Source organism: Rhododendron vialii, chromosome 9a, assembly GCF_030253575.1.
Source record: "Rhododendron vialii isolate Sample 1 chromosome 9a, ASM3025357v1".
Lineage (NCBI taxonomy): Eukaryota > Viridiplantae > Streptophyta > Magnoliopsida > Ericales > Ericaceae > Rhododendron > Rhododendron vialii.
In genome coordinates, this window is record NC_080565.1 from 19445371 (window position 1) to 19463992 (window position 18622).

The window sequence follows — 18622 nt, forward strand, 5'->3', positions numbered from 1 at the left end:
GTACCGTATGGATGTACTCGTACGGTATTGTACCGTTTTGGTGAGGTTTGTTACCGTATTGATATACTCGTACGGTATTGCACCGTTTTGGTGTGGTTTGGTACCGTATGGATGTACTCGTACGGTATTGCACCGTTTTGGTGAGGTTTCGTACCGTATGGATGTACTTGTACGTTATTGCACCGTTTTGGTGAGGTTTGGTAGCGTATGGATGTACTCGTACGGTATTGCACCGTTTTGGTGAGGTTTGGTACCGTATGGATGTACTGGTTTTGTATTGCACCGTTTTGGTGTGGTTTGGTACCGTATGGATGTACTCGTACGGTATTGCACCGTTTTGGTGTGGTTTCGTACCGTATGGATGTACTCGTACGGTATTGCACCGTTTTGGTGTGGTTTGGTACCGTAACGAAGTACTCGTAAGGTATTGTACCGTTTTGGTGTGGTTTGGTACCGTATGGATGTACTCGTACGGTATTGCACCGTTTTGGTGTGGTTTGGTACCGTATGGATGTACTCGTACGGTATTGCACCGTTTTGGTGTGGTTTGGTACCATAACGAAGTACTCGTAAGGTATTGTACCGGTTTGGTGTGCTTTGGTACCGTATGGATGTACTCGTACGGTATTGCACCGTTTTGGTGTGGTTTGGTACCGTATGGATGTACTCGTACGGTATTGCACCATTTTGGTGTGGTTTGGTACCGTATGGATGTACTCGAACGATACTGCACCGTTTTGGTGTGGTTTCGTACCGTATGGATGTACTCGTACGGAATAACACCGTTTTGGTGTGGTTTGGTACCGTAACGAAGTACTCGTAAGGTATTGTACCGTTTTGGTGTGGTTTGGTACCGTAACGAAGTACTCGTACGGTATTGTACCGTTTTGGTGTGGTTGGGTACCGTATGGATGTACTCGTACGGTATTGCACCGTTTTGGTGAGGTTTGGTACCGTATGGATGTACTCGTACGGTATTGTACTGTTTTGGTGTGGTTTGGTACCGTAACGATGCGCTCGTACGGTATTGCACCGTTTTGGTGTGGTTTGGTACCGTATGGATGTACTCGTACGGTATTGCACCGTTTTGGTGTGGTTTCGTACCGTATGGATGTACTCGTACGGTATTGCACCGTTTTGGTGTGGTTTGGTACCGTAACGAAGTACTCGTAAGGTATTGTACCGTTTTGGTGTGGTTTGGTACCGTATGGATGTACTCGTACGGTATTGCACCGCTTTGGTGTGGTTTGGTACCTTATGGATGTACTCGTACGGTATTGCACCGTTTAGGTGTGGTTTGGTTCCGTAACGAAGTACTCGTAAGGTATTGTACAGTTTTGGTGTGGTTTGGTACCGTAACGAAGTACTCGTACGGTATTGTACCGTTTTGGTGTGGTTTGGTACCATATGGTTGTACTCGTACGGTATTGCACCGTTTTGGTGAGGTTTGGTACCGTATGGATGTACTCGTACGGTATTGTACTGTTTTGGTGTGGTTTGGTACCGTAACGATGCGCTCGTACGGTATTGTACCGTTTTGGTGTGGTTTGGTACCGTATGGATGTCCTCGTACGGTATTGCACCGTTTTGGTGTGGTTTGGTACCGTATGGATGTACTCGTACGGTATTGCACCGTTTTGGTGTGGTTTGGTACCTTATCGATGTACTCGTACGGTATTGTACCGTTTTGGTGTGCTTTGGTACCGTATGGATGTACTCGTACGGTATTGCACCGTTTTGGTGTGGTTTGGTACCGTAACGAAGTACAAGTAAGGTATTGTACCGTTTTGGTGTGGTTTGGTACCGTATGGATGTACTCGCACGGTATTGCACCGTTTTGGTGTGGTGTGGTACCGTATGGATGTACTCGTACGGTATTGTACCGTTTTGGTGTGGTTTGGTACCGTATGGATGTACTCGTACGGTATTGCACCGTTTTGATGTGGTTTGGTACCGTAACGAAGTACTCGTAAGGTATTGTACCGTTTTGGTGTGGTTTGGTACCGTATGGATGTACTTGTACGGTATTGCACCGTTTTGGTGTGGTTTGGTACCGTATGGATGTACTCGTACGGTATTGCACAGTTTTGGTGTGGTTTGGTACCATAACGAAGTACTCGTAAGGTATTGTACCGTTTTGGTGTGCTTTGGTACCGTGTGGATGTACTCGTACGGTATTGCACCGTTTTGGTGTGGTTTCGTACCGTATGGATGTACTCGTACGGTATTGCACCGTTTTGGTGTGGTTTGGTACCGTAACGAAGTACTCGTAAGGTACTGTACCGTTTTGGTGTGGTTTGGTACCGTATGGATGTACTCGTCCGGTATTGCACCGTTTTGGTGTGGTTTGGTACCGTATGGATGTACTCGTACGGTATTGCACCGTTTTGGTGTGGTTTGGTACCATAACGAAGTACTCGTAAGGTATTGTACCGGTTTGGTGTGCTTTGGTACCGTATGGATGTACTCGTACGGTATTGCACCGTTTTGGTGTGGTTTGGTACCGTATGGATGTACTCGTACGGTATTGCACCATTTTGGTGTGGTTTGGTACCGTATGGATGTACTCGAACGATACTGCACCGTTTTGGTGTGGTTTCGTACCGTATGGATGTACTCGTACGGAATAACACCGTTTTGGTGTGGTTTGGTACTGTAACGAAGTACTCGTAAGGTATTGTACCGTTTTGGTGTGGTTTGGTACCGTAACGAAGTACTCGTACGGTATTGTACCGTTTTGGTGTGGTTGGGTACCGTATGGATGTACTCGTACGGTATTGCACCGTTTTGGTGAAGTTTGGTACCGTATGGATGTACTCGTACGGTATTGTACTGTTTTGGTGTGGTTTGGTACCGTAACGATGCGCTCGTACGGTATTGCACCGTTTTGGTGTGGTTTGGTACCGTATGGATGTACTCGTACGGTATTGCACCGTTTTGGTGTGGTTTCGTACCATATGGATGTACTCGTACGGTATTGCACCGTTTTGGTGTGGTTTGGTACCGTAACGAAGTACTCGTAAGGTATTGTACCGTTTTGGTGTGGTTTGGTACCGTATGGATGTACTCGTACGGTATTGCACCGCTTTGGTGTGGTTTCGTACCTTATGGATGTACTCGTACGGTATTGCACCGTTTAGGTGTGGTTTGGTACCGTAACGAAGTACTCGTAAGGTATTGTACCGTTTTGGTGTGGTTTGGTACCGTAACGAAGTACTCGTACGGTATTGTACCGTTTTGGTGTGGTTTGGTACCATATGGTTGTACTCGTACGGTATTGCACCGTTTTGGTGAGGTTTGGTACCGTATGGATGTACTCGTACGGTATTGTACTGTTTTGGTGTGGTTTGGTACCGTAACGATGCGCTCGTACGGTATTGTACCGTTTTGGTGTGGTTTGGTACCGTATGGATGTACTCGTACGGTATTGCACCGTTTTGGTGTGGTTTGGTACCGTATGGATGTACTCGTACGGTATTGCACCGTTTTGGTGTGGTTTGGTACCTTATCGATGTACTCGTACGGTATTGTACCGTTTTGGTGTGCTTTGGTACCGTATGGATGTACTCGTACGGTATTGCACCGTTTTGGTGTGGTTTGGTACCGTAACGAAGTACAAGTAAGGTATTGTACCGTTTTGGTGTGGTTTGGTACCGTATGGATGTACTCGTACGGTATTGCACCGTTTTGGTGTGGTTTGGTACCGTATGGATGTACTCGTACGGTATTGTACCGTTTTGGTGAGGTTTGTTACCGTATTGATATACTCGTACGGTATTGCACCGTTTTGGTGTGGTTTGGTACCGTATGGATGTACTCGTACGGTATTGCACCGTTTTGGTGAGGTTTCGTACCGTATGGATGTACTTGTACGTTATTGCACCGTTTTGGTGAGGTTTGGTAGCGTATGGATGTACTCGTACGGTATTGCACCGTTTTGGTGAGGTTTGGTACCGTATGGATGTACTGGTTTTGTATTGCACCGTTTTGGTGTGGTTTGGTACCGTATGGATGTACTCGTACGGTATTGCACCGTTTTGGTGTGGTTTCGTACCGTATGGATGTACTCGTACGGTATTGCACCGTTTTGGTGTGGTTTGGTACCGTAACGAAGTACTCGTAAGGTATTGTACCGTTTTGGTGTGGTTTGGTACCGTATGGATGTACTCGTACGGTATTGCACCGTTTTGGTGTGGTTTGGTACCGTATGGATGTACTCGTACGGTATTGCACCGTTTTGGTGTGGTTTGGTACCATAACGAAGTACTCGTAAGGTATTGTACCGGTTTGGTGTGCTTTGGTACCGTATGGATGTACTCGTACGGTATTGCACCGTTTTGGTGTGGTTTGGTACCGTATGGATGTACTCGTACGGTATTGCACCATTTTGGTGTGGTTTGGTACCGTATGGATGTACTCGAACGATACTGCACCGTTTTGGTGTGGTTTCGTACCGTATAGATGTACTCGTACGGAATAACACCGTTTTGGTGTGGTTTGGTACCGTAACGAAGTACTCGTAAGGTATTGTACCGTTTTGGTGTGGTTTGGTACCGTAACGAAGTACTCGTACGGTATTGTACCGTTTTGGTGTGGTTGGGTACCGTATGGATGTACTCGTACGGTATTGCACCGTTTTGGTGAGGTTTGGTACCGTATGGATGTACTCGTACGGTATTGTACTGTTTTGGTGTGGTTTGGTACCGTAACGATGCGCTCGTACGGTATTGCACCGTTTTGGTGTGGTTTGGTACCGTATGGATGTACTCGTACGGTATTGCACCGTTTTGGTGTGGTTTCGTACCATATGGATGTACTCGTACGGTATTGCACCGTTTTGGTGTGGTTTGGTACCGTAACGAAGTACTCGTAAGGTATTGTACCGTTTTGGTGTGGTTTGGTACCGTATGGATGTACTCGTACGGTATTGCACCGCTTTGGTGTGGTTTGGTACCTTATGGATGTACTCGTACGGTATTGCACCGTTTAGGTGTGGTTTGGTACCGTAACGAAGTACTCGTAAGGTATTGTACAGTTTTGGTGTGGTTTGGTACCGTAACGAAGTACTCGTACGGTATTGTACCGTTTTGGTGTGGTTTGGTACCATATGGTTGTACTCGTACGGTATTGCACCGTTTTGGTGAGGTTTGGTACCGTATGGATGTACTCGTACGGTATTGTACTGTTTTGGTGTGGTTTGGTACCGTAACGATGCGCTCGTACGGTATTGTACCGTTTTGGTGTGGTTTGGTACCGTATGGATGTCCTCGTACGGTATTGCACCGTTTTGGTGTGGTTTGGTACCGTATGGATGTACTCGTACGGTATTGCACCGTTTTGGTGTGGTTTGGTACCTTATCGATGTACTCGTACGGTATTGTACCGTTTTGGTGTGCTTTGGTACCGTATGGATGTACTCGTACGGTATTGCACCGTTTTGGTGTGGTTTGGTACCGTAACGAAGTACAAGTAAGGTATTGTACCGTTTTGGTGTGGTTTGGTACCGTATGGATGTACTCGCACGGTATTGCACCGTTTTGGTGTGGTGTGGTACCGTATGGATGTACTCGTACGGTATTGTACCGTTTTTGTGAGGTTTGTTACCGTATTGATATACTCGTACGGTATTGCACCGTTTTGGTGTGGTTTGGTACCGTATGGATGTACTCGTACGGTATTGCACCGTTTTGGTGAGGTTTCGTACCGTATGGATGTACTTGTACGTTATTGCACCGTTTTGGTGAGGTTCGGTAGCGTATGGATGTACTCGTACGGTATTGCACCGTTTTGGTGAGGTTTTGTACCGTATGGATGTACTGGTTTGGTATTGCACCGTTTTCGTGTGGTTTGGTACCGTATGGATGTACTCGTACGGTATTGCACCGTTTTGGTGTGGTTTCGTACCGTATGGATGTACTCGTACGGTATTGCACCGTTTTGGTGTGGTTTGGTACCGTAACGAAGTACTCGTAAGGTATTGTACCGTTTTGGTGTGGTTTGGTACCGTATGGATGTACTCGTCCGGTATTGCACCGTTTTGGTGTGGTTTGGTACCGTATGGATGTACTCGTACGGTATTGCACCGTTTTGGTGTGGTTTGGTACCATAACGAAGTACTCGTAAGGTATTGTACCGGTTTGGTGTGCTTTGGTACCGTATGGATGTACTCGTACGGTATTGCACCGTTTTGGTGTGGTTTGGTACCGTATGGATGTACTCGTACGGTATTGCACCATTTTGGTGTGGTTTGGTACCGTATGGATGTACTCGAACGATACTGCACCGTTTTGGTGTGGTTTCGTACCGTATGGATGTACTCGTACGGAATAACACCGTTTTGGTGTGGTTTGGTACTGTAACGAAGTACTCGTAAGGTATTGTACCGTTTTGGTGTGGTTTGGTACCGTAACGAAGTACTCGTACGGTATTGTACCGTTTTGGTGTGGTTGGGTACCGTATGGATGTACTCGTACGGTATTGCACCGTTTTGGTGAGGTTTGGTACCGTATGGATGTACTCGTACGGTATTGTACTGTTTTGGTGTGGTTTGGTACCGTAACGATGCGCTCGTACGGTGTTGCACCGTTTTGGTGTGGTTTGGTACCGTATGGATGTACTCGTACGGTATTGCACCGTTTTGGTGTGGTTTCGTACCATATGGATGTACTCGTACGGTATTGCACCGTTTTGGTGTGGTTTGGTACCGTAACGAAGTACTCGTAAGGTATTGTACCGTTTTGGTGTGGTTTGGTACCGTATGGATGTACTCGTACGGTATTGCACCGCTTTGGTGTGGTTTCGTACCTTATGGATGTACTCGTACGGTATTGCACCGTTTAGGTGTGGTTTGGTACCGTAACGAAGTACTCGTAAGGTATTGTACCGTTTTGGTGTGGTTTGGTACCGTAACGAAGTACTCGTACGGTATTGTACCGTTTTGGTGTGGTTTGGTACCATATGGTTGTACTCGTACGGTATTGCACCGTTTTGGTGAGGTTTGGTACCGTATGGATGTACTCGTACGGTATTGTACTGTTTTGGTGTGGTTTGGTACCGTAACGATGCGCTCGTACGGTATTGTACCGTTTTGGTGTGGTTTGGTACCGTATGGATGTACTCGTACGGTATTGCACCGTTTTGGTGTGGTTTGGTACCGTATGGATGTACTCGTACGGTATTGCACCGTTTTGGTGTGGTTTGGTACCTTATCGATGTACTCGTACGGTATTGTACCGTTTTGGTGTGCTTTGGTACCGTATGGATGTACTCGTACGGTATTGCACCGTTTTGGTGTGGTTTGGTACCGTAACGAAGTACAAGTAAGGTATTGTACCGTTTTGGTGTGGTTTGGTACCGTATGGATGTACTCGTACGGTATTGCACCGTTTTTGTGTGGTTTGGTACCGTATGGATGTACTCGTACGGTATTGTACCGTTTTGGTGAGGTTTGTTACCGTATTGATATACTCGTACGGTATTGCACCGTTTTGGTGTGGTTTGGTACCGTATGGATGTACTCGTACGGTATTGCACCGTTTTGGTGAGGTTTCGTACCGTATGGATGTACTTGTACGTTATTGCACCGTTTTGGTGAGGTTTGGTAGCGTATGGATGTACTCGTACGGTATTGCACCGTTTTGGTGAGGTTTGGTACCGTATGGATGTACTGGTTTTGTATTGCACCGTTTTGGTGTGGTTTGGTACCGTATGGATGTACTCGTACGGTATTGCACCGTTTTGGTGTGGTTTCGTACCGTATGGATGTACTCGTACGGTATTGCACCGTTTTGGTGTGGTTTGGTACCATAACGAAGTACTCGTAAGGTATTGTACCGGTTTGGTGTGCTTTGGTACCGTATGGATGTACTCGTACGGTATTGCACTGTTTTGGTGTGGTTTGGTACCGTATGGATGTACTCGTACGGTATTGCACCATTTTGGTGTGGTTTGGTACCGTATGGATGTACTCGAACGATACTGCACCGTTTTGGTGTGGTTTCGTACCGTATGGATGTACTCGTACGGAATAACACCGTTTTGGTGTGGTTTGGTACCGTAACGAAGTACTCGTAAGGTATTGTACCGTTTTGGTGTGGTTTGGTACCGTAACGAAGTACTCGTACGGTATTGTACCGTTTTGGTGTGGTTGGGTACCGTATGGATGTACTCGTACGGTATTGCACCGTTTTGGTGAGGTTTGGTACCGTATGGATGTACTCGTACGGTATTGTACTGTTTTGGTGTGGTTTGGTACCGTAACGATGCGCTCGTACGGTATTGCACCGTTTTGGTGTGGTTTGGTACCGTATGGATGTACTCGTACGGTATTGCACCGTTTTGGTGTGGTTTCGTACCATATGGATGTATTCGTACGGTATTGCACCGTTTTGGTGTGGTTTGGTACCGTAACGAAGTACTCGTAAGGTATTGTACCGTTTTGGTGTGGTTTGGTACCGTATGGATGTACTCGTACGGTATTGCACCGCTTTGGTATGGTTTGGTACCTTATGGATGTACTCGTACGGTATTGCACCGTTTAGGTGTGGTTTGGTACCGTAACGAAGTACTCGTAAGGTATTGTACCGTTTTGGTGTGGTTTGGTACCGTAACGAAGTACTCGTACGGTATTGTACCGTTTTGGTGTGGTTTGGTACCATATGGTTGTACTCGTACGGTATTGCACCGTTTTGGTGAGGTTTGGTACCGTATGGATGTACTCGTACGGTATTGTACTGTTTTGGTGTGGTTTGGTACCGTAACGATGCGCTCGTACGGTATTGTACCATTTTGGTGTGGTTTGGTACCGTATGGATGTACTCGTACGGTATTGTACCGTTTTGGTGTGCTTTGGTACGGTATGGATGTACTCGTACGGTATTGCACCGTTTTGGTGTGGTTTGGTACCGTAACGAAGTACAAGTAAGGTATTGTACCGTTTTGGTGTGGTTTGGTACCGTATGGATGTACTCGTACGGTATTGCACCGTTTTGGTGTGGTTTCGTACCGTATGGATGTACTCGTACGGTATTGCACTGTTTTGGTGTGGTTTGGTACCGTAACGAAGTACTCGTAAGGTATTGTACCGTTTTGGTGTGGTTTGGTACCGTAACGAAGTACTCGTACGGTATTGTACCGTTTTGGTGTGGTTGGGTACCGTATGGATGTACTCGTACGGTATTGCACCGTTTTGGTGAGGTTTGGTACCGTATGGATGTACTCGTACGGTATTGTACTGTTTTGGTGTGGTTTGGTACCGTAACGATGCGCTCGTACGGTATTGCACCGTTTTGGTGTGGTTTGGTACCGTATGGATGTACTCGTACGGTATTGCACCGTTTTGGTGTGGTTTCGTACCATATGGATGTACTCGTACGGTATTGCACCGTTTTGGTGTGGTTTGGTACCGTAACGAAGTACTCGTAAGGTATTGTACCGTTTTGGTGTGGTTTGGTACCGTATGGATGTACTCGTACGGTATTGCACCGCTTTGGTGTGGTTTGGTACCTTATGGATGTACTCGTACGGTATTGCACCGTTTAGGTGTGGTTTGGTACCGTAACGAAGTACTCGTAAGGTATTGTACAGTTTTGGTGTGGTTTGGTACCGTAACGAAGTACTCGTACGGTATTGTACCGTTTTGGTGTGGTTTGGTACCATATGGTTGTACTCGTACGGTATTGCACCGTTTTGGTGAGGTTTGGTACCGTATGGATGTACTCGTACGGTATTGTACTGTTTTGGTGTGGTTTGGTACCGTAACGATGCGCTCGTACGGTATTGTACCGTTTTGGTGTGGTTTGGTACCGTATGGATGTCCTCGTACGGTATTGCACCGTTTTGGTGTGGTTTGGTACCGTATGGATGTACTCGTACGGTATTGCACCGTTTTGGTGTGGTTTGGTACCTTATCGATGTACTCGTACGGTATTGTACCGTTTTGGTGTGCTTTGGTACCGTATGGATGTACTCGTACGGTATTGCACCGTTTTGGTGTGGTTTGGTACCGTAACGAAGTACAAGTAAGGTATTGTACCGTTTTGGTGTGGTTTGGTACCGTATGGATGTACTCGCACGGTATTGCACCGTTTTGGTGTGGTGTGGTACCGTATGGATGTACTCGTACGGTATTGTACCGTTTTGGTGAGGTTTGTTACCGTATTGATATACTCGTACGGTATTGCACCGTTTTGGTGTGGTTTGGTACCGTATGGATGTACTCGTACGGTATTGCACCGTTTTGGTGAGGTTTCGTACCGTATGGATGTACTTGTACGTTATTGCACCGTTTTGGTGAGGTTTGGTAGCGTATGGATGTACTCGTACGGTATTGCACCGTTTTGGTGAGGTTTGGTACCGTATGGATGTACTGGTTTGGTATTGCACCGTTTTCGTGTGGTTTGGTACCGTATGGATGTACTCGTACGGTATTGCACCGTTTTGGTGCGGTTTCGTACCGTATGGATGTACTCGTACGGTATTGCACCGTTTTGGTGTGGTTTGGTACCGTAACGAAGTACTCGTAAGGTATTGTACCGTTTTGGTGTGGTTTGGTACCGTATGGATGTACTCGTCCGGTATTGCACCGTTTTGGTGTGGTTTGGTACCGTATGGATGTACTCGTACGGTATTGCACCGTTTTGGTGTGGTTTGGTACCATAACGAAGTACTCGTAAGGTATTGTACCGGTTTGGTGTGCTTTGGTACCGTATGGATGTACTCGTACGGTATTGCACCGTTTTGGTGTGGTTTGGTACCGTATGGATGTACTCGTACGGTATTGCACCATTTTGGTGTCGTTTGGTACCGTATGGATGTACTCGAACGATACTGCACCGTTTTGGTGTGGTTTCGTACCGTATGGATGTACTCGTACGGAATAACACCGTTTTGGTGTGGTTTGGTACGGTAACGAAGTACTCGTAAGGTATTGTACCGTTTTGGTGTGGTTTGGTACCGTAACGAAGTACTCGTACGGTATTGTACCGTTTTGGTGTGGTTGGGTACCGTATGGATGTACTCGTACGGTATTGCACCGTTTTGGTGAGGTTTGGTACCGTATGGATGTACTCGTACGGTATTGTACTGTTTTGGTGTGGTTTGGTACCGTAACGATGCGCTCGTACGGTATTGCACCGTTTTGGTGTGGTTTGGTACCGTATGGATGTACTCGTACGGTATTGCACCGTTTTGGTGTGGTTTCGTACCATATCGATGTACTCGTACGGTATTGCACCGTTTTGGTGTGGTTTGGTACCGTAACGAAGTACTCGTAAGGTATTGTACCGTTTTGGTGTGGTTTGGTACCGTATGGATGTACTCGTACGGTATTGCACCGCTTTGGTGTGGTTTCGTACCTTATGGATGTACTCGTACGGTATTGCACCGTTTAGGTGTGGTTTGGTACCGTAACGAAGTACTCGTAAGGTATTGTACCGTTTTGGTGTGGTTTGGTACCGTAACGAAGTACTCGTACGGTATTGTACCGTTTTGGTGTGGTTTGGTACCATATGGTTGTACTCGTACGGTATTGCACCGTTTTGGTGAGGTTTGGTACCGTATGGATGTACTCGTACGGTATTGTACTGTTTTGGTGTGGTTTGGTACCGTAACGATGCGCTCGTACGGTATTGTACCGTTTTGGTGTGGTTTGGTACCGTATGGATGTACTCGTACGGTATTGCACCGTTTTGGTGTGGTTTGGTACCGTATGGATGTACTCGTACGGTATTGCACCGTTTTGGTGTGGTTTGGTACCTTATCGATGTACTCGTACGGTATTGTACCGTTTTGGTGTGCTTTGGTACCGTATGGATGTACTCGTACGGTATTGCACCGTTTTGGTGTGGTTTGGTACCGTAACGAAGTACAAGTAAGGTATTGTACCGTTTTGGTGTGGTTTGGTACCGTATGGATGTACTCGCACGGTATTGCACCGTTTTGGTGTAGTTTGGTACCGTATGGATGTACTCGTACGGTATTGTACCGTTTTGGTGAGGTTTGTTACCGTATTGATATACTCGTACGGTATTGCACCGTTTTGGTGTGGTTTGGTACCGTATGAATGTACTCGTACGGTATTGCACCGTTTTGGTGAGGTTTCGTACCGTATGGATGTACTTGTACGTTATTGCACCGTTTTGGTGAGGTTTGGTAGCGTATGGATGTACTCGTACGGTATTGCACCGTTTTGGTGAGGTTTGGTACCGTATGGATGTACTGGTTTGGTATTGCACCGTTTTGGTGTGGTTTGGCACCGTATGGATGCACTCGTACGGAATTGCACCTTTTTGGTGAGGTTTCGTACCGTATGGATGTACTTGTACGTTATTGCACCGTTTTGGTGAGGTTTCGTACCGTATGGATGTACTCGTACGGTATTGCACCGTTTTGGTGTGGTTTGGTACCGTAACGAAGTACTCGTAAGGTATTGTACCGTTTTGGTGTGGTTTGGTACCGTATGGATGTACTCGTCCGGTATTGCACCGTTTTGGTGTGGTTTGGTACCGTATGGATGTACTCGTACGGTATTGTACTGTTTTGGTGTGGTTTGGTACCGTAACGATGCGCTCGTACGGTATTGCACCGTTTTGGTGTGGTTTGGTACCGTATGGATGTACTCGTACGGTATTGCACCGTTTTGGTGTGGTTTCGTACCATATCGATGTACTCGTACGGTATTGCACCGTTTTGGTGTGGTTTGGTACCGTAACGAAGTACTCGTAAGGTATTGTACCGTTTTGGTGTGGTTTGGTACCGTATGGATGTACTCGTACGGTATTGCACCGCTTTGGTGTGGTTTCGTACCTTATGGATGTACTCGTACGGTATTGCACCGTTTAGGTGTGGTTTGGTACCGTAACGAAGTACTCGTAAGGTATTGTACCGTTTTGGTGTGGTTTGGTACCGTAACGAAGTACTCGTACGGTATTGTACCGTTTTGGTGTGGTTTGGTACCATATGGTTGTACTCGTACGGTATTGCACCGTTTTGGTGAGGTTTGGTACCGTATGGATGTACTCGTACGGTATTGTACTGTTTTGGTGTGGTTTGGTACCGTAACGATGCGCTCGTACGGTATTGTACCGTTTTGGTGTGGTTTGGTACCGTATGGATGTACTCGTACGGTATTGCACCGTTTTGGTGTGGTTTGGTACCGTATGGATGTACTCGTACGGTATTGCACCGTTTTGGTGTGGTTTGGTACCTTATCGATGTACTCGTACGGTATTGTACCGTTTTGGTGTGCTTTGGTACCGTATGGATGTACTCGTACGGTATTGCACCGTTTTGGTGTGGTTTGGTACCGTAACGAAGTACAAGTAAGGTATTGTACCGTTTTGGTGTGGTTTGGTACCGTATGGATGTACTCGCACGGTATTGCACCGTTTTGGTGTAGTTTGGTACCGTATGGATGTACTCGTACGGTATTGTACCGTTTTGGTGAGGTTTGTTACCGTATTGATATACTCGTACGGTATTGCACCGTTTTGGTGTGGTTTGGTACCGTATGAATGTACTCGTACGGTATTGCACCGTTTTGGTGAGGTTTCGTACCGTATGGATGTACTTGTACGTTATTGCACCGTTTTGGTGAGGTTTGGTAGCGTATGGATGTACTCGTACGGTATTGCACCGTTTTGGTGAGGTTTGGTACCGTATGGATGTACTGGTTTGGTATTGCACCGTTTTGGTGTGGTTTGGCACCGTATGGATGCACTCGTACGGAATTGCACCTTTTTGGTGAGGTTTCGTACCGTATGGATGTACTTGTACGTTATTGCACCGTTTTGGTGAGGTTTCGTACCGTATGGATGTACTCGTACGGTATTGCACCGTTTTGGTGTGGTTTGGTACCGTAACGAAGTACTCGTAAGGTATTGTACCGTTTTGGTGTGGTTTGGTACCGTATGGATGTACTCGTCCGGTATTGCACCGTTTTGGTGTGGTTTGGTACCGTATGGATGTACTCGTACGGTATTGCACCGTTTTGGTGTGGTTTGGTACCATAACGAAGTACTCATAAGGTATTGTACCGGTTTGGTGTGCTTTGGTACCGTATGGATGTACTCGTACGGTATTGCACCGTTTTGGTGTGGTTTGGTACCGTATGGATGTACTCGTACGGTATTGCACCATTTTGGTGTGGTTTGGTACCGTATGGATGTACTCGAACGATACTGCACCGTTTTGGTGTGGTTTCGTACCGTATGGATGTACTCGTACGGAATAACACCGGTTTGGTGTGGTTTGGTACCGTAACGAAGTACTCGTAAGGTATTGTACCGTTTTGGTGTGGTTTGGTACCGTAACGAAGTACTCGTACGGTATTGTACCGTTTTGGTGTGGTTGGGTACCGTATGGATGTACTCGTACGGTATTGCACCGTTTTGGTGAGGTTTGGTACCGTATGGATGTACTCGTACGGTATTGTACTGTTTTGGTGTGGTTTGGTACCGTAACGATGCGCTCGTACGGTATTGCACCGTTTTGGTGTGGTTTGGTACCGTATGGATGTACTCGTACGGTATTGCACCGTTTTGGTGTGGTTTCGTACCATATGGATGTACTCGTACGGTATTGCACCGTTTTGGTGTGGTTTGGTACCGTAACGAAGTACTCGTAAGGTATTGTACCGTTTTGGTGTGGTTTGGTACCGTATGGATGTACTCGTACGGTATTGCACCGCTTTGGTGTGGTTTGGTACCTTATGGATGTACTCGTACGGTATTGCACCGTTTAGGTGTGGTTTGGTACCGTAACGAAGTACTCGTAAGGTATTGTACCGTTTTGGTGTGGTTTGGTACCGTAACGAAGTACTCGTACGGTATTGTACCGTTTTGGTGTGGTTTGGTACCATATGGTTGTACTCGTACGGTATTGCACCGTTTTGGTGAGGTTTGGTACCGTATGGATGTACTCGTACGGTATTGTACTGTTTTGGTGTGGTTTGGTACCGTAACGATGCGCTCGTACGGTATTGTACCATTTTGGTGTGGTTTGGTACCGTATGGATGTACTCGTACGGTATTGTACCGTTTTGGTGTGCTTTGGTACCGTATGGATGTACTCGTACGGTATTGCACCGTTTTGGTGTGGTTTGGTACCGTAACGAAGTACAAGTAAGGTATTGTACCGTTTTGGTGTGGTTTGGTACCGTATGGATGTACTCGTACGGTATTGCACCGTTTTGGTGTGGTTTCGTACCGTATGGATGTACTCGTACGGTATTGCACCGTTTTTGTGTGGTGTGGTACCGTAACGAAGTAGTCGTAAGGTATTGTACCGTTTTGGTGTGGTTTGGTACCGTATGGATGTACTCGTACGGTATTGCATCGTTTTGGTGTGGTTTGGTACCTTATGGATGTACTCGTACGGTATTGGACCGTTTTGGTGTGGTTTGGTACCTTATGGATGTACGCGTACGGTATTGCACCGTTTTGGTGAGGTTTGTTACCGTATGGATGTACTCGTACGGTATTGGACCGTTTTGGTGTGGTTGGGTACCGTATGGATGTACTCGTACGGTATTGCACCGTTTTGGTGAGGTTTGGTACCGTATGGATGTACTCGTACGGTATTGTACTGTTTTGGTGTGGTTTGGTACCGTAACGATGCGCTCGTACGGTATTGCACCGTTTTGGTGTGGTTTGGTACCGTATGGATGTCCTCGTACGGTATTGCACCGTTTTGGTGTGGTTTGGTACCGTATGGATGTACTCGTACGGTATTGCACCGTTTTGGTGTGGTTTCGTACCGTATGGATGTACTCGTACGGTATTGCACCGTTTTGGTGTGGTTTGGTACCGTAACGAAGTACTCGTAAGGTATTGTACCGTTTTGGTGTGGTTTGGTACCGTATGGATGTACTCGTACGGTATTGCACCGTTTTGGTGTGGTTTGGTACCGTATGGATGTACTCGTACGGTATTGCACCGTTTTGGTGTGGTTTGGTACCATAACGAAGTACTCGTAAGGTATTGTACCGTTTTGGTGTGCTTTGGTACCGTATGGATGTACTCGTACGGTATTACACCGTTTTGGTGTGGTTTGGTACCGTATGGATGTACTCGTACGGTATTGCACCATTTTGGTGTGGTTTGGTACCGTATGGATGTACTCGAACGATATTGCACCGGTTTGGTGTGGTTTCGTACCGTATGGATGTACTCGTACGGTATTGCACCGTTTTGGTGTGGTTTGGTACCATAACGAAGTACTCGTAAGGTATTGTACCGTTTTGGTGTGGTTTGGTACCGTAACGAAGTACTCATACGGTATTGTACCGTTTTGGTGTGGTTGGGTACCGTATGGATGTACTCGTACGGTATTGCACCGTTTTGGTGAGGTTTGGTACCGTATGGATGTACTCGTACGGTATTGTACTGTTTTGGTGTGGTTTGGTACCGTAACGATGCGCTCGTACGGTATTGCACCATTTTGGTGTGGTTTGGTACCGTATGGATGTACTCGAACGATATTGCACCGTTTTGGTGTGGTTTCGTACCGTATGGATGTACTCGTACGGTATTGCACCGTTTTGGTGTGGTTTGGTACCTTAACGAAGTACTCGTAAGGTATTGTACCGTTTTTGGTGTGGTTTGGTACCGTAACGAAGTACTCCTACGGTATTGTACCGTTTTTGTGTGGTTGGGTACCGTATGGATGTACTCGTACGGTATTGCACCGTTTTGGTGAGGTTTGGTACCTCATGGATGTACTCGTACGGTATTGCACCGTTTAGGTGTGGTTTGGTACCGTAACGAAGTACTCGTAAGGTATTGTACCGTTTTGGTGTGGTTTGGTACCGTAACGAAGTACTCGTACGGTATTGTACCGTTTTGGTGTGGTTGGGTACCGTATGGATGTACTCGTACGGTATTGCACCGTTTTGGTGAGGTTTGGTACCGTATGGATGTACTCGTACGGTATTGTACTGTTTTGGTGTGGTTTGGTACCGTAACGATGCGCTCGTACGGTATTGCACCGTTTTGGTGTGGTTTGGTACCGTATGGATGTACTCGTACGGTATTGCACCGTTTTGGTGTGGTTTGGTACCGTATGGATGTACTCGTACGGTATTGCACCGTTTTGGTGTGGTTTGGTACCATAACGAAGTACTCGTAAGGTATTGTACCGTTTTGGTGTGCTTTGGTACCGTATGGATGTACTCGTACGGTATTGCACCGTTTTGGTGTGGTTTGGTACCGTATGGATGTACTCGTACGGTATTGCACCATTTTGGTGTGGTTTGGTACCGTATGGATGTACTCGAACGATATTGCACCGTTTTGGTGTGGTTTCGTACCGTATGGATGTACTCGTACGGTATTGCACCGTTTTGGTGTGGTTTGGTACCATAACGAAGTACTCGTAAGGTATTGTACCGTTTTGGTGTGGTTTGGTACCGTAACGAAGTACTCATACGGTATTGTACCGTTTTGGTGTGGTTGGGTACCGTATGGATGTACTCGTACGGTATTGCACCGTTTTGGTGAGGTTTGGTACCGTATGGATGTACTCGTACGGTATTGTACTGTTTTGGTGTGGTTTGGTACCGTAACGATGCGCTCGTACGGTATTGCACCATTTTGGTGTGGTTTGGTACCGTATGGATGTACTCGAACGATATTGCACCGTTTTGGTGTGGTTTCGTACCGTATGGATGTACTCGTACGGTATTGCACCGTTTTGGTGTGGTTTGGTACCATAACGAAGTACTCGTAAGGTATTGTACCGTTTTGGTGTGGTTTGGTACCGTAACGAAGTACTCGTACGGTATTGTACCGTTTTTGTGTGGTTGGGTACCGTATGGATGTACTCGTACGGTATTGCACCGTTTTGGTGAGGTTTGGTACCGTATGGATGTACTCGTACGGTATTGTACTGTTTTGGTGTGGTTTGGTACCGTAACGATGCGCTCGTACGGTATTGAACCGTTTTGGTGTGGTTTGGTACCGTATGGATGTACTCGTACGGTATTGCACCGTTTTGGTGTGGTTTGGTACCGTATGGATGTACTCGTACGGTATTGCACCGTTTTGGTGTGGTTTGGTACCCTAACGAAGTACTCGTAAGGTATTGTACCGTTTTGGTGTGCTTTGGTACCGTATGGATGTACTCGTACGGTATTGCACCGTTTTGGTGTGGTTTGGTACCGTATGGATGTACTCGTACGGTATTGCACCATTTTGGTGTGGTTTGGTACCGTATGGATGTACTCGAACGATATTGCACCGTTTTGGTGTGGTTTCGTACCGTATGGATGTACTCGTACGGTATTGCACTGTTTTGGTGTGGTTTGGTACCGTAACGAAGTACTCGTAAGGTATTGTACCGTTTTGGTGTGGTTTGGTACCGTAACGAAGTACTCGTACGGTATTGTACCGTTTTGGTGTGGTTGGGTACCGTATGGATGTACTCGTACGGTATTGCACCGTTTTGGTGAGGTTTGGTACCGTATGGATGTACTCGTACGGTATTGTACTGTTTTGGTGTGGTTTGGTACCGTAACGATGCGCTCGTACGGTATTGCACCGTTTTGGTGTGGTTTGGTACCGTATGGATGTACTCGTACGGTATTGCACCGTTTTGGTGTGGTTTGGTACCGTATGGATGTACTCGT